Below are 10,728 nucleotides of genomic sequence, written 5' to 3'. Positions count from 1 at the left end.
GCAGCTCGGAACAACCCTTCAAGAGGGGTGCTACCACTGTCGGGCTCAGGCACCCCAACTTCTTACTCAGGCTGCCCCCTCACCCGCCTCTCGCTTCCAGAGGAGATGGCTGGGCCCGCTGGTGCCCATGCAACCGTACCTCTCCACACCCCTCCAGCACGCCTCCCGCCCAGGCAGGGGGGCTCCTTCCCCTGGCAGGCTCCCAAAAGGTAGGGGTGTGCAAAGGTTGCAGGTCGGGGAGATGGACGCGCTGCCCCACCCCGTCAGCAGGTGCTGCTACCTAGTTAATCCTGCCAGTAGCATATGCTTGTCTCAAAGATTAAACCATGCATGTGTAAGTACATATGGCTAGTACAGTGAAACTGCGAATGGTTCATTAAATCAGCTATGGCTCCTTTGATCGCTCCATCTGTTACTTGGATAACTGTGGTAATTCTAGAGCTAATCCATGCCGACGAGAGCTGACCTCTAGGGTTGCGTGCATTTATCAGACCAAGACCAATCTGGGATGGCCCGGCAGCTTTGATGACTCTAGATAACCTCGGGCCAATCGCATGTCATCGTGACTGCAACAATATATTCGGATGTCTGCCCTATCAACTTTCGATGGTACTTTCTGTGCCTACCATGGTGACTATGGGTAACGGGGAATCAGGGTTCCATTCCACAGAGTGAGCCTGAGAAAGGGCTACCACATCTAAGGAAGGCAGCAGACTCGCAAATTACCAACTCCCGACTCGGGGAGGTAGTGACGAAAGATAATAATACAGGACTCTTTCGAGGCCCTGTAATTGGAATGAGTACTCCTTAAATCCTTTAATGAGGATCCATTGGAGGGCAAGTCTGGTGCCAGCAGCTGTGGTAATTCCAGCTCCAATAGCGTATATTAAAGTTGCTGCAGTTAAAAAGCTCGTAGTTGGATCTTGGGATTGAGCTGGCGGTCTGCCGCGAGGTGAGCTACCTCCTGTCCCAGCCCCTGCCTTTCGGTACCCAGTTGATGCTCTTGACTGAGTGTCCTGGGTGTCCAAAGCATTTACTCTGAAAAAATTAGAGTGTTCAAAGCAGGCAGGTCGCCTGAATACTTCAGCTAGGAATAATGGCATAGGACTCCGGTTCTATTTTGTTGGTTTTCAGGACAGGGGCCATGATTAAGAGGGACGGCCCAGGGCATTTGTATTGTGCGACTAGAGGTTATATTGTTGGCCCGGCGCAAGATGAACCAAAGCAAAAGCATTTGCCAAGAATGTTGTCATTGATCAAGAATGAAAGTCGGAGCTTCGAAGACTATCAGATACCATTGTAGTTCCGACCATAAACAATGTCGACTAGCGATCCGACGGTGTTATTCCCATGACCCGCCGAGCAGCTTCCGGGAAATCAAAGTCTTGGGTTCCAGGGGGGGGTATGGTTGCAAACCTGAAACTTAAAGGAATTGACAGAAGGGCACCACCAGGAGCGGAGCCTGTGGCTTAATTTGACACAACATGGGAAGCCTCACCTGTCCTGGACTTGGAAAGGATTGACAGATTGATAGCTCTTTCTTGATTCTGTGGGTGGTGGTGCATGGCCATTCTTTGTTGGTGGAGAAATGTGTCTGGTAAATTCTGATAACGAACAAGACTCCTCCATTCTAACTAGTTACGCGACCCCCATTGGTGGGCGTCCAACTCCTCAGAGGGACAAGTGGCATTCAGCCCACGAGATCGAGCAATAACAGGTCTGTGATGCCCTTAGATGTCTGGGGCTGCACGTGCGCTACACTGAACTGATCAGCGTGTGTCTACCCTTCGCCGACAGGTACTGGTATCCTGCTGAACCCTGTTCGTGATAGGGATTGGGGATTGCAATTATTTCCCATGAACAAGGAATTCCCAGTAAGTGCGGGTCATAAGCTCGCGTTGATTAAGTCCCCGCCCGACGCTACTACCGATTGGATGGTTTAGTGAGGTTCTCGGATCGGCTCCGCCAGGGTCGGCAAAGGCAAGGCGAGGTTAGTTCGGAGCTGCTCGGATCGAAAATAGGCACAGAGGATTATTCGACCTCACGTAGACGGGTTATACAGGTTCGTCTAGATAGAGAGTCGTCTACATTTAATATTTTTATGGGTGCTGAACCACGACGTTCGTCTTTCCTTTGTTAAGATAGAGTCTCTCACATCTTGACGATTTGACAACTGGAACCCCTGACGAAGGGACAAGAACGTCCCGAAATGCATTGGGTGGTGGTTCATGAAATATTTCAAAAAAAGTATATTGAAAGTTGAACATGAATTGATTCAATGAACATTTGATCCTGTCGATGGCCTAAACATATGAAAATGTATTAAATACATAGCTGATTAATTTGAAAAGTTTTGTTTGAATGTTTATAATTTAAACTAAGTAGTGCACACTGTAGTCCTAGCAGCCCATGTGGGGTTAGGCCTTATTTCAAAATGTAAGGGAAGACCTCAAAAAGGAGAGCTGCCATTCTTGTGCAGCTTCTGTGACCTCAGATTTGGAACAAAGAATGGTGTTTCACAACATGCTCGGCATGCGTATCCAAGAGCGCAAAATAAGGCTAGACTAGCAGCTCTAGCAAGCAGCAAAACTTCAAAATTATGGTCACAGGAAGAAATACTGCTATTAACAGAATTGGAAAAAGTGTATGAAAACAAGAGAAATATTAATGTGCTGATGGTTCCACATTTTGACATTAAAAACAGAAAACAAATTGCAGAAAAAAGAAGAGATAGAAGAGATTAGAGCAAAAAATTGGTAAAAGATGTACTGCAAGCATCAAATGTTTCTGAAAATGTCTCTTGTGATGAACCAGAGGTTACAGTGGAAGTAACAACAGAAAAGCGCAGGGACTTCATCAATCGCGAACGTGTGCAAAAAATCAAGAACTTTGATGAGCTGGAAGTTAGAATCACAGAAATCGAGAAGTACACCCAAAATGGAGAGCAACACGATGCTGCTATGGATCTGATGGATGAGATAGTGACTTACATCTCAGAGAACACCACTGAAATAAGTCCTGTACCAGCAAGTGAACCAGCAAGTGGACTCAATATTGAGCCTATGAACCCTGCTCGTAATGAGCACCAGAATGACTCAGTGGAAAACAAGATAACAAAAAAAGACAAGAAAAACGGAAGGCTCAATCTGACACACACGACAAATTATGCAAAAGCAAAAGGCAGCTATAAAGAATACCAGGCAATGTTTAAAAAAGAGAAACAGAAAATTGCCAGGGTTATCACTGATGGGGCAGAAGATGCCACTTGCCAAATTAGTGCTGATGAAATTTTCCAATACTACAAAAGCTTAATTGAAAAAGAAAACAAGAAAAGCCCTAAATCCATGCTGATTGATCGGATACCGGATGAATGGGAAATTAGAATTTTATGTAAAGAAATGACACTGCTAGAAATAACTAATGCCTTCGAGGACTCAGATTTAAAAAAAGCAGTGGGGCCAGATAAGATTGGTGTGAATGACTTGAGTAAAGTGCACAGCAGGCAACCAAGACTGCTGCCCAGCATTTTATCGTCTTGGTTATCGATGAGAAGAGTGCCAGAAAGTATCAAAAAGAACCGGTCAATATTGATACCCAAGAATGTACCGATTAGCGAACTTAAACAAATCAGTAATTGGCGTCCAATTACCATCGGTACTGCATTCATGAAGTTATTCACAAAAATACTAACTAAAAGACCCATATTTTTTGTTGAATTGAATATGAGACAAAAAGGCTTCATGAAAATGAGAGGTTATCTCGAGAATCCAACTCTTCTGCAAAATATAATAAAAGAGGCATGAAAAAACAGTCACTCATTAGCAGTAGTGTTCATAGATATCTCAAAAGTTTTCGACTCCGTCAGCCATGGTCACATTATACAGAGTCTCACACGGCACAGAGTTCCATCATACATCAGAGACATAATAAAAGACTTATACACTGACTCAACAACATTTTTCAAGGGAAAGAACAACAAAGCAACTCCTGAGATAACAATGAAATCTGGGGTTAAACAAGGTGACTCTTTATCCCCACTACTATTTAACATTACCATGGATCCTCTGATCTGTGATCTTCAGAAAAATGGCAAGGGTTTCACATTCGGATTAGATGGTCTTATTGAGCAAATCACCACTCTCGCCTTTGCCGAAGATATCGCAGTACTCAGCAGCACCCGGGAAAGAATGAGTACAAATCTGAAAATCATTGAAAAGTTTAGTACAACAACAGGATTAAAACTTAATGTGAAAAAGACATGTGGATTTCATATCAGTCACCATAAAGATAAAATCCTTATTAACAAGTGTAAACCATGGCAGTTTGAAAAAGAAAATATTGAAAACATTCATCTAGGAGAAAGTGAGAGATACCTCAGATTAAACTTTGATCCACACACTGGCCAAACAAGCAACAACAAAATTAATGAGGTTCTTGTTAAGTGGGCTCAAAATAATAATCTACCACTTAAGCCCACGCACAAAATAGAAATTTTGTGTCAGTACTTGGTCCCTAAACTGTCATTTAAATTGGAAATGACAGAAATAGAAGGTAAAACATTAAATGTTCTGGATCAAACAATAAAAAAGTATGTCAAACATTTTTTACACCTTCCTGCATACACATGTGATGGTCTCCTGTATTCTAAAAGATCATTTGGGGGCCTCTGTATACCAAAACTATGTACAACAATTGGTCTACATAAAGTCAATAGTTTCTTGTTTCCCAGGGCAGCTCCAGATCTGTACATAGCTCATTCATTCATATATGCAGGAGAAGTAATAAATGGAAATATTTATAACATCATCAAAATGCACAAACTCAACATTTTAGATAGTAGGTTTTTGAGTTATGATTTGAATTTGTTAGCAACATATGATTGGAGGAAAGAAGAATTTGCGTAATGGGCAAATCTCCCTTTCCAAGGTGATGGTATAAAATACTTAGCAAGTAATCCAACCTCAAACTTTTGGATCAGCAAGCATAAAAAAATGAAAGTACATAGCTGCGCTGATATTAGGAACAAATGTTTTATATACTAGAGAAACCATCACTAGGGGAAGAAATCGTACATTTGCTACATGTAGGTATTGTAATGATGTTTGCGAAACAATTTCACATATTTCAGGCGCATGTCCTAAAACCAAGGACATTAGGATAAAAAGACATAATAAACATTTGTAATTGCTCATTGATAGAGCAAAAAGGTGTGGTTGGATGGCATATAGGGAACCTCATGTTAAGAATAATCAAGGTGAACTACGAAAACCAGATGTAGAGTTTTCCAAAAATGGTACAGCTGTAGTGATTGATGTTTCAATTCGTTATGAAAACTCACAGAATTCCCTTGAATTAGCATTTGAGAGTAAAGTTAAATACTATCAGGATCTGTCACAGCAAATCAAAGATCTCACCAAATGTAACACTGTAAACGTTGTGGCTTTATCGTTCGATGTCATGGTATTTAGCCTCAATGTAACGTTGTTGTTCTGGCTGATCAAGGTCTGCAAATGTCATTCCCATTCAAGAAAAATATTTTGCCTTACTACTTTATTAGACACTCTTAAAATGTGCCAAGTATTCATGGACAATTGAGTATCAAGCTTATACTGAGATGTACACTTTCTTGCAGCACACATGTCACCCTTATAAAGCATATTAGTTTACAGTTGACACAAAATTTAGTATAGATGTGAATTTTATAGATGTGAATTTTTAGAATTTTATAGATGTGCATTTTCTAGTTAGATGTGCAATTTGTAGATGTGTATTTTTATAGATGTGTGGTTATAGCAATTTAGATATAATTGTGTACATTGAAATATCTTGAATGATGAATAGGTCTCAAATAAATACCTACACATAATTACCACACATTGATTATTGATGTCCTGCTAATCATACTTTAACTACTCAGGACTGTTCGTAGACAATTTTAAATTGTTGGAATAGTACTGCAGGGTGTACTATCTCTGGCCTATACGTGATCCCAGTTCCAGTGAGGACAGAGTTCAGTGTGGCTGTACTCTGGAGCGAAAGAATGTTGTATTGTTGGAAGCAAAACAATTGATGCTGATTGGCAGCATTATAACCCAAAATGAGCCACCACAAGGTGGTACAGAAATAGCCAATTGCCTTGTCATTTAATTAGTGACTCACATGAATGGATGAACAAGATTCCCACTGTTCCTACTTACTATCTAGCGAAACCACAGCCAAGGGAAAGGGTTTCACAGAATCAGCGGGGAAAGAACTCCCTCTTGAGCTTGACTTTGTCCTGCCCCACGGTTCTGTAAGCTCCCACTATGTGGGGGCTTAATAGTTGAGGAAAATGGGCTCCCCAGAAAGTTCGCCAGGGAGAGGACGTGGCCTGGGATTAAGCCTCCTTGGTTCCAGCTGAGGGTCCGGGGAAGGCTCTCCCCCGCCTGGCTAGGGTTTGGAAGCTGGGACCTGGCCTGGGGCTTCTGCTTAGTCTGGCAGGCCCTGGGGTGCGGAAGCCCCCATCCTGCAAGCCAGCTGAGGGTCTGAACACTGGAGACGGGGGTCCACTGGGGCCCGGGGAGGATGTCCCAGGTTTGGCTAGGGTTCGGAAGCTGGGTCAGGGCCCAGGGCTTTTGCTCTGTCCGGCAGGCCTGGAGTGCCGAAGCCCACTGCCGTGCAAGTCAGCCGAGGATCTAGGCACTGGGGACGGGGGTCCACCGGATCCCAGGTAGAATCTCCCCGGCCTGGGTAGGGTTCGGAAGCTGGGACCAGACCCAGGGCTCATGCTCCGTCCCAGGGTATGGGAGCCTCCTGTCCTGCAAGCCAGCCGAGGGTCTGGGCCCTGGGGAAGGGGATCCACCGGGGCCCTGGGAGGATCTCCCTGCCCTGTCTAGGGTTCAGAAGCTGGGACCGGGCCCTGGGCTCGTGCTCTGTCCCAGGGTCCCAGGTTGCAGGAGCCCCCCATCCTGCAAGCCAGCCGAGGGTCTGGGCACTGGGGATGGGGTCTACCGGGGCTCGGGGAGTCTCTCCCTGGCCTTGCTAGTGTTTGGAAGCTGGGACTGGGCCCAGGGCTTGTGCTCTGTCTGGCGGGCCCCGGGGTGCGGGAGCTCCGTGTCCTGCAAGACAGCAGAGGGTTCGGCGCTGGGGTCGGGGTGGCCACTGGGGCTTGGGGAGGCTCTCCCCAGTCTGGCTAGTGTTTGGAAGCCTGGACCGGGCCTGGGGCTTGTGCTGTGTCTGGTGGACCTTGCGGTACTGGAGCTTTCCATCCTGCAAGCCAGCATAGTGGCCGGGAGCTGAGGAATGGGGTCCGCCGGGGCCCTGGGAGGCTTTCCCCGGCCTGGCTAGGGTTTGGAAGCTGTGACCAGGCCCAGGGCTCGTGCTCCATCCCAGGGTACGGGAGCCTTCCATCCTGCTAGCCAGCCAAGGGTCGTGAGCTGAGGAAGGGGGTCCACTTGGGCCCTGGGGGGCTTTCCCCAGCCTGGGTAGGGTTTGGAAGCTCGGACCAGGCCCAGGACTCGTGCTCCGTCCCAGGGTACGGGAGCCTCCTGACTTGCAAGCCACTCAAGTGTCCAGGCACTGGAAAAGGGGGTCCACTGGGGCCCTGGGAGGCTCTCCCTGGCCTGGCTAGGGTTCAGAAGCTGGGACCAGGCCCGGGGCTGTGCTCCGTCCCAGGCTCCCAGGTTGTGGAAGCCCCCCATCCTGCAAGCCAGCTGAGGGTCTGGGCGCTGGGGACGGAGGTCCACCAGGGCCCGGGGAGGCTCGCCCCAGCCTGGCTAGTGGTTGGAAGCTTGGACGGGGCCCGGGGCTTGTGCTCTGTCTGGTGGGCCCTGTGGTACCGGAGCTTCCAGTACTGCAAGTCAGCAGAGGGGGCCGGAGCTGAGGAAGGGGGTCCACCGGGGCCCTGGAAGGCTCTACCCAGCCTAGCTAGGGTTCGGAAGCTGGGACCAGGCCTGGGGCTCGTGCTCCGTCCCAGAGTATTGGATCCTCCCATCCTGCAAACCAGCCGAGGGTCTGGGCACTGGGAAAGGGGATCCACTGGGGCCCTGGGAGGATCTCCCTGGCCTGGCTAGGGTTTAGAAGCTGGGACCGGGCCCGGGGTTCGAGCTCTGTCCGGTGGGTCCCAGGGTGCACGCCCCCCCGTCCTGCAAGCCAGCCGAGGGTCAAGGCGCTAGGGTGGAGGGTCCACCGAGGCCTGGGGAGGCTCTCCCCGGCCCGGCGGCTTCCAGAAGTAGGGACCGGGCGGGGCAGCAGGTGTGGCTGGCTTTATCCGCTCTGCTGGCAGAACGTATTTCTCTGCCCACCCTTTAAGGCCCTGTGGTGCTGGTGTCCCCATACTGCAGCCTGGCGTGGGTCTAAGTGCCCGTGACAGGGTCCATCAGGCCAGGGGAGTGTCCTCTGACCTGGCTGGGATCAGAAGCAGGGACCGGGCCAGGTGGGGGGTGGCTCGCTAAGTCCTTTCCGCTGCGTATTATGAGTTTCAGGACCCCCTCCTGCACCTCCTGCTTAGCAGTCTAGCACGTAGAGCTAATATTGTATTACCCCTGTGGTGCTTTATGGTGTTGTAATATTACATGAATGATGTTCCACAAGACTCGCAATTCTGTTGTGCTTGAATCCCTGCAAGTGTACCCGTGACTAAATAGATTATCTTAAACTTGCTGTTACTAGGGCATTGGTGTTGTTTTCCTTTGAATCCCTGCAAGCTTCACCCAGAATCCCATGAGCCAATGGCAAGGCTTGCTCCCGGTGTTACTGGGGCCTTGGTGTTGTTTTCTATTATGCACAATCAAGTGAAAGCAATACATTTGTTTCCTTTTTTTTGGTCCCTATCATCAAGTTGCACCTGCCCAGTCTGTAAGGTCAAATCAAGTGTACTAACATGTGTTTTATTCAAGGGTTCCAGACCCTGGCAGGCAACCATGTGCTCCATGTACCACTTAAGATCTCGCTAAATCCATTGAGCCTTTGAGAGGGAACATAAACACCACCCAACCCCAAGTCATGGCTTTGCCTCTCCCACTGTTGAACAAGCCTCACCCTTCCCACTCACCTGAAGAATCCTGCCAGAATCAGAAAGTGCGCCAGTCTCCTTCAAGTCCACGTGAACAAGTGGTTTCTGTGGTTCCAGCTCCCCCAATGTCTTCCTCTTCTCTCCCTCTTGCAAAGTTATTCTGGAACTCCCCATGACTCCCTGAGTTAAAACTTTGAGATCTTCTTTGAACTTCAGTCAAATGGAAAAACTAGGCTTAGTACTTGATATCAGGTTAGCGCACACTAATCCTCCTATAGTAGTAAGCAGGACCATGTATCAGCATCTTCAAAGACTTTTCATCCATGCCCTCTCTGTGATTTACTCTAGAACTTTTTGTGTGTTTATACTTCGGAACATTGATGCTAGAACTGTGTTTGTGCAGTTATTAAAGACTTTAGATTTGTGTTTCCCTGATGACCAGTAAAGCCAAGAGAAAGAACTTCAGAGTCTTTGATATATGCATGAACCAGATACCCAAACCTGTGTTCCTGGTTTATCCTGGGGAATGCAAGTAACTCCAACCTGTGTTCTGAGTTTATCCTTGGGAGCGCAAGCAACTCCAATCTGTGTGTGAATTTATCTTCGGGGGTGCTTATAACTTCAACCTGTGTTCCAAGTTCATGCTTGGCAGTGCAAGTAACTCCAACCTGTTTTCCAAGTTTATCCCTAAGAATGACACACTCCAATCTGGTATTTAGGCTATTCTACTCTCATGCCGTGCTGCTGCTGAAACCTGTAAGTGTATGTCACTGAATTTAATGCATGGTCATTGCATTTAGAGACCTGTTAGTGTACTGATGGCAACTGCCTCCTCTTGTTATTTCCAGTGCATTGCGCCATCACAAGACCAGAGGTTCTGGTCCATGCACATCAACCTAACAAATACAGAAGGTCATAGATGTGACAAATGCTGTTGTGCAGTGTCGCACAGCCACTGACCAGCTCTAATACCGCAAGTCTCTCCTTTCTTATTTTATCCCAACGACCCTTCCCCCTTGGGGCCTTGCGTGATCTAAGGAGTTTAGTCCCTTGATCCTTTGCAGCTCAGAGAAAGATAGGAGATCCAGCATCAGCTCCAGTGTCATATTCATAGTAGGGACCAGGTGAATGCATGACAATCTGCTTGTAAGAAGGACCAGTGTGCTGCTGAAGGACTGCCACTCTGCTGGACTGCTGCTCTTTAGGAACTACTTTTCTTCTCTGCTGACCTGCCTGCTGTCCTCCTTGCCTGGACCCACATCGCTTGAACCCAGAACCAGAGTGACTCTAAGGCAGAGGTCTTCAATCTGTGGGGCGCGACCCCCAGGGGGGTCGTGGTGTCCTTGGAAGGGGGTCGCAGATTCTGCCAGAGCACGCAGTTCCTGGCGTGGGCTGATCGAAGGCCTCACTGAGGTGTGAAAAACATCAACGCCTCATTAACAAGTTAAAGGTCTTCTAAAGACCGGTCAAGTACTCGGGTGTGGCTGTGTGTGTGTGTCCCTTAAGCCGTTTTCAGCTGGGGGAGGAGGAGAGGTGGGGGGGCGGAGGGGGGCTGGGGGAGCAGGCTGTAGTGTAGCCCTTTGAGGTAAATGCATTATGCGCGCCTGGAGCTGTGAGTCCCATGACACATCCCCCGCCCCCAGCAAGGAGGCACAGAGATGCCCTCCCATTATCAGGAAAGAAGGAAGAAGAGCAGAGAGATACTGACCCCCCCCCCATGAGAGAGGCAAAGAAAA

General features: G+C 47.8%; 1 pseudogene; it reads left to right on the top strand.

Annotated features, from left to right (window-relative positions):
- The first annotated feature begins 277 nt into the window (after positions 1-277).
- LOC147711144 (18S ribosomal RNA) lies at positions 278-2,017 on the top strand (annotated as a pseudogene).
- The last annotated feature ends 8,711 nt before the right edge of the window (positions 2,018-10,728 follow it).

Source organism: Lissotriton vulgaris, chromosome 5, assembly GCF_964263255.1.
Source record: "Lissotriton vulgaris chromosome 5, aLisVul1.2, whole genome shotgun sequence".
NCBI lineage: Eukaryota > Metazoa > Chordata > Amphibia > Caudata > Salamandridae > Lissotriton > Lissotriton vulgaris.
The sequence above is the reverse complement of the archived record's forward strand: the minus strand, read 5'-3'. Positions and strand labels throughout refer to the sequence as shown.